Raw genomic sequence first — 7144 nt, forward strand, 5'->3', positions numbered from 1 at the left:
CAGAAGACAATTTCACACAAAAATTCATTTCTCGGACTTGGGACCTCGGAATTCGATTCCGGGCATACGCCCAAGTCCCATATTTTCCTACGGACCCTCCGGGACCGTCAAATCACGGGTCCGGGTCCATTTACCTAAAATGTTGACCGAAGTCAAATTTATTCAATTTAATATCAAAATTTAGTATTTTTCTCACAGAATTCATATTTAAGCTTTCCGGCTACGCGGCCGGACTGTGCATGCAAATCGAGGCAACCGTAGATGAGGTTTTCAAGGCCTAGGAAGTACAGGATGGTAAGAAAAAAAGTGATGACCCCTTTGGGTCGTCACATCCTCCACCACTAAAACAACCGTTTGTGCTCGAACGGACAAAAGAAAGAAGTACCTGAGTCGGGAAAAAGGTGAGGATAACGGCTCCGCATATAAGACTCAGACTCCCAGGTCGATGCCTCAGGAGGCTGACCTCTCCATTGGACACGAACAGATGGAAATCTCTTGGATCTCAACTGACAAACCTACCGGTCTAGAATAGCTACCGACTCCTCCTCATAGGACAAGTCCTTGTCCAACTGGACAGTGCTGAAATCTAACACGTGGGCTGGATCGCCGTGATACCTCCGAAGCATAGATACATGAAAAACTGGATGCACGGCTGATAGGCTAGGCGGCAATGCGAGTCTACAAGCCATCTCTCCCACTCGATCAAGAATCTCAAACGGACCGATGTACCTAGGGCTAAGCTTGCCCTTCTTCCCAAATCTCATCACGCCCTTCATTGGCGATACTCGGAGCAGTACCCGCTCACCAACCATAAACGCTACATCTCGAACCTTGCGATCTGCATAACTCTTCTGCCTAGAGTGAGCTGAACGAAGCCTTCCTGAATGATCTTGACCTTGTCCAAGGCCTCCTGAACCAAATCCGTGCATAACAACCGAGCCTCCCCCGGCTCAAACCATCCAACTGGAGATCGACACCGTCTACCATATAAAGCCTCATAAGGAGCCATCTGGATGCTCGACTGGTAGCTGTTGTTGTAGGCAAACTCCGCTAATGGTAAGAACTGATCCCAAGACCCTCCAAACTCAATTACACACGCACAGAGCATATCCTCAAGAATCTGAATAGTGCGCTCGGACTGTTCGTCCGTCTGGGGGTGAAATGCTGTGCTCAACTCCACCCGAGTACCTAACTCCTGCTGCATGGCTCTCCAGAACCGCGATGTAAACTGAGTACCTCTGTCTGAAATAATAGAAACTGGAATACCATGCAAACGGACGATCTCCCGGATATAAATCTCTGCCAACCGCTCCGATGAATAAGTGGTACACACAGGAATGAAATGAGCGGACTTGGTCAGCCGATCCGCAATGACCTAAATGGCATCAAACTTCTTCAAGGTCCGTGGGAGTCCAGATACGAAGTCCATGGTGATGCGCTCCCATTTCCACTCCGGAATCTCTATTTGCTGAAGAAAACCACCCGGTCGCTGGTGCTCATACTTCACCTGCTGGCAGTTGAGGCATCTAGACACATACCTAACTATATCTTTCTTCATCCGCCTCCACCAATAGTGCTCCCTCAAGTCCTGATACATCTTCGCGGCACCCGGATGGATGGAATACCGCGAACTGTAGGCCTCTGCTAAAATCAACTCTCGAAGCTCATCAACATGGGGCACACTAATCCGGCCCTGCATCCTCAATGACCCATCATCTCCGATGGTCACATCTCTGGCATCACCGCGCTGGACCTTGTCCTTAAGGACAAGCAAATGAGGGTCATCATACTGCCGCTCCCTGATACGATCAAATAGGGAAAGACCGGGAAACCACACAAGCTAGAATCCGACTGGGCTCCGAAAGATCCAATCTCACAAACTGGCTGGCTAAAGCCTGAACATCCATCGCCATAGGCCTCTCTGAAGCTGGTAAATATGCCAAACTCCCCAAACTCTCCGCCCGACGACTCAAGGCATCCGCCACCATATTGCCCTTGCCCGTGTGATACAGAATAGTAATTTTATATTCCTTTAGCAACTACAACCATCTCCTCTGGCGCAAATTTAGATCCTTCTGCTTGAACAAGTGCTGCGAACTCCGGTGGTTAGTATAGATCTCACAAGGCACACCGTACAAATAATGACGCCAGATCTTCAAGGCATGAACAATAGCAGCTAACTCAAGGTCGTGGACAGGGTAGTTCTTCTCATGTATCTTCAACTATCTGGACGCGTAGGCAATCACCCTACCGTCCTGCATCAACACCGCTCCAAGGCCAACTCTTGAGGCATCACAATAGACAGAATAGGACCCCGAACCGGTAGGCAATATCAAAATTGGGGCTGTAGTCAAAGCTGTCTTGAGCTTCTGAAAGCTCGCCTCACACTCCCCTGTCCACTGAAATGGGCCACCCTTCTGGGTCAATCTAGTAATAGGGGCCGCAATCGATGAAAATCCCTCCACAACTCGACGGTAATAGCCCGCCAAGCCAAGGAAACTGCGAATCTCTGTAGCTGAGGACGGCCTGGGCCAACTCTGCACGACCTCTATCTTCCTCGGGTCCTTCCGAATGCCCTCACTCGATACCACGTGGCCTAAGATTGCCACGAAACTCAACCAAAACTCGCATTTTGTGAACTTTGCATATAACTTCTTCTCTCTCAGGGTCTGAAGCACGGTCCTCAGGTGCTGCTCGCAATCATCCCGACTCCGGGAGTATACAAGAATATCATCTATGAAAACAATGGCGAACGAGTCGAGTTATGGCCTGAACACACTGTGCATCAAATGCATAAAAGCTGCTGGGGCATTGGTCAGTCCAAATGACATAATAAGGAACTCGTAATGACCATACCGAGTCCTAAAGGCAGTCTTCGGAATATATGGCTCCCGAATCTTCAACTGATGGTAACATGAGCGCAAGTCAATCTTAGAAAACACCTGTGCGCCCTGAAGCTGGTCAAACAGATCATCAATACGAGGCAAAGCATAACGATTCTTCACTGTAACCTTGTTCACTGGCGATAATCGATAAAAATATGCATAGAACCATCCTTTTTCTTCACAAACAAGACAGAAGCACCCCAAGGTGAAACACTGGGTCGAATAAAACCCTTACCAAGCAATTCCAGTAATTGATCCTTCAACTCAGGAGGAGCCATACGGTACGGAGGAATGGAAATGGGCTGAGTGCCCGGCAACATATCAATGCCAAAATCAAAGTCTCTATCGGGCGGCATGCCCGGAAGATTAGCTGGAAACACATCGGGATAATCCCGTACCACTGGGACTGAATCAACAGAAGGGGTATCAGCACTGACATCTCTCACATAAGCTAAATACGCGGCGCACCCCTTCCCAACCATACGCTGAGCTTTAAGGAAAGAGATAACTCTACTGGGAGTGTGATCTAAAGTACCACTCCACTCAACTCGCGGAATACCTGGCATAGCGAGCGTCACGGTCTTGGCGTGACAGTCAAGAATAGCAAAATGGGGCGACAACCAGTAATAATGTCAAAATCAACCATACCGAGTGACAATAAATTCGCTCTGGTCTCAAAACCACGAATAGTAACCAAACATGACCGATAAACGCGGTCCACAACAAGAGAATCCCCCACAGGAGTAGAAACATAAACGGGGAAAAACTCAAGGAAATCCCGAGGTACACCAAATGCGGAGCAAAATAAGAAGACACATAAGAACAAGTAGAGTCTAGATCAAATAGAACCAATACACCTCTATAACAAACCATGACAATACCTGTGATGACAGAATCGGAGGCAGCAGCCTCGGTACGGGTAGGTGGGGTAGCAACTGGGGCTGTAACCATAGCCTGAGAACTCTGCGGGGCGCGCTGTGGCCGAGAAGTCTGTGGAGGTGCACTCCTCCCGAGTCTAGGGAAATACCTCACCACATGGCGTATGTCACCACACTCAAAGCAACCTCGCAACTGACGTGGCAGTGGGAACTGTGCGGTACGGGTACTCCAAGACCCCTGAACACCTGAAACTCTGTGGGAACTCTGAGATGCAAACTGAGCTGGCTAACTCATAAAACCTCTACCATGACGCACCTTGCCTCCAAAATAAGGGCTATTATTTTTCCCCGGTCTACGTGGTCTATTCACTCCTCTATACTCTCCCTCCTGACCTCATCTGTCCTCTCTCTCCTGGACCCATCTGTCCCCTACTTGGCGAGAGGTCCTCACCACCCGCTGAGCTGGGACCACAGGCTGTGTCGGCGTGACACCTGGAACCTGACCAATGGGAACTCGCTGCTTTGGAGTGGGGGTGGTGGGAGTCTGGTCCCTCCCCCGATCTGTGAAGTAGTCGATACAACCTGAACCAATCCCGCCTGAATCAACGTACCAAACATGCTCAGGAACTGTGCTAAAGTCTCCTGAAGAGCTGGAGTAATTGTAGCCGTAGGCGTGTCAGGTGCCTGAACTTCGGTTGAATTTGTTGATGGTACCTCGGCGGCAGCTCGCAGGTGCTCTAGCTGCACCGCGTGCGCGTCCTCGGCCTCTACCCCGGCCCCGGCCTCTGACGGTTGCAGTAGGGGGCGTGGCTGCCTGATCATCTCGAGTAGCACGTGTCCTCACTATCTGTGAGAGAATAGAAGGCAGAAGTTTAAGATTGTGATGTCAAAAATTCTCGCACGACAGGGAATCAAATGAAGTGAAATTTTCCTAACGATTACATAGCCTCTCGTAGATAAGTACAGACGTCTCCGTACCGATCAGCGAGACTCTAATAAACCGGCCTGTGTTCCATGACTCCTATGAACCTAGAGCTGTGATACCAACTTGTCACGACCCCAGTTCACCCTCCGTGAACATGTCGTGATGGCACCTAGTTCCTATAACTAGGTAAGCCTAACAATGCGAAAAAACAACATAACTTGCGGAATAATTAACTAAAACCGAACAACTAAAAGAAATCTGTATTTAACTGCCGCTCGGCATATACAACTCAAAATAAATGCGGAAGTCCTACTATAACACCCCAAAACCCGGAAACTCACGGGAAACACAGGCTAATAGAAATGTAATACACTGCTCTAAACTCCAGAATTTGTCTAAACAAAAGTACGAAAGAAGTCTAAACGCTACAAGATAGAATAAGAAGGAGACTCTTTGGTCTGCGGACGCTGCAGATGTACCTCAAAGTCTCCGTAGCTCTCCCTGCCTCAAGGATAGTGCGCCTGAGTGGAGGTACCTGGATCTGCACATGAGAAACATGCGCAGAAAGGGCATGAGTACACCACATCGGTATTCAGTAAGTGCCAAGCCTAACCTCGGTTGGGTAGTGATGAGGAAGGTCAGGGCCCTACTAAGGTTAAACAATATAATATGAATTAAAAGTATGAAAACGTGCAGTAATAATGAGTAAAGCAATGGAATAAGACAGGCTAAATAAAGCAATAATAATTACACAAGGAACGAAGTAAACACGAAATATGTACAGCTCAATACCAATGGTAATAATGAGGATCTCCCAGGATACCGTCCTGTAGTCCTTTTCTCAACTGTCCACTGGATCTCCCGAGATACCGTCCCGTAGTCCATCATATGTATATATCCGAAGGATCTCCCGGGATACCGTCCCGTAGTCCAACTATCAATGTGCAGGGGGATCTATCGGGAATCTAACCCGCAGTCCCAAAGAAAATATGCAGGGGGATCTATCGGGAATCGAACCCGCAGTCCCAAAGTAAATATGCAGGGGGATCTATCGGGAATCGAACCCGCAGTCCCAAAGTAAATAGGAAGGGGGATCTATCGGGAATCTAACCCGTAGTCCCAAAGTAAATGTGCAGGGGGATCTATCGGGAATCGAACCCGCAATCCCAATGTAAACAAACAGGGGGGAGCTACCGGAATCCCACATCCGTAGTCCCAATGTAAAATGCGCAACCATAACCAGAAGATATTCAGAAGTGAAGTACAAAAAAAAATACAAACAACGGGTAATACTAGCCTAACATGCTCTACGTAGTACAGTTAAGGCAACTTAAGCGAATAGGCAATTTAAATCAACCAACACACTTTTCTAATCTAACACAGGTTATAATTGCAAGTAGGATAAGGCAATTCGAAAGAAACTCCGTCTCAATATCTTAAGTAAAAACCGGGTTTTTCAACAATTAGCTCAAGTACGCGCTCGTCACCTTACGTACAAGGCATTCAATTACCAAATATCATATCCTAAGGGGAAAAGGTCCCCCACACAAGGTTAGGCAAGCCACTTACCTCAAACCGGCTCCAAATTCAACTTGAAACCACACTTTTGCCACGAGTATCCGACTCCAAATGGCCCAAATCTATTCATTTCAATTACATCTCATAAATAACATCTCAAGCAACTAATTCTACTATTTAATTTACAGCTAAGATGCAAATTTAGGTAAAATGACCAAAATGCCCCTCAGACCAACGTGGTCAAAACCCGAGGTTCGACCCAAAATCCGGTTACCCATTCCCCCACGAACCCAAATATATGATTTGTTTTAAAATCGGACCTCAAATTGAGGTCCAAATCCCCAATTTTAGAAAAACCTAGGTTCTACCCCAAACCCCCAATTTCACCCATGAATTTCATTGATTTTAAGTAGAAAACATGTTAAATAATGTAAATAATTGAAGGAATTAAGTAAAAATCGACTTACAAATGATTTGGAAGAAGTTTTGTCCTTGAAAAATCGCCTATGGGGTTTGGGTCTTGAAAGAATGATGAAAAATGGTGGAAATTCGACTAAGTTATGAAATTGCTAGGCTGCAGATATCGCAATTGCGAACAGGGGTTCGCAATTGCGAACCCCGACCAAATGTGGGAATTGCGAAGGCTGGTTCGCATTTGCATACCCTTATTATCTTGCCAGTGTTCGCATTTGCGAAAGGTAAGTCGCATTTGCGACCACCCTACTTTCGCATTTGCGAGGATTTGGATCGCATTTGCGATCATAGGCCCAGGTTCCAGGCTTCGCAATTGCGATGCAAAGCTCGCATTTGCGATCTCGCAATTGCGAGGCATATCTTCGCAAATGCGAAGATCACAGAAGGAAGCATACCAGATTTTACAAAGTTCAAAAAAATGCAATCCGACACCTTTCCAAAACTCACCCGAGCCCTCGGGGCTC

This window comes from Nicotiana attenuata, unplaced genomic scaffold (genome assembly GCF_001879085.1).
Source record: "Nicotiana attenuata strain UT unplaced genomic scaffold, NIATTr2, whole genome shotgun sequence".
Classification (NCBI taxonomy): domain Eukaryota; kingdom Viridiplantae; phylum Streptophyta; class Magnoliopsida; order Solanales; family Solanaceae; genus Nicotiana; species Nicotiana attenuata.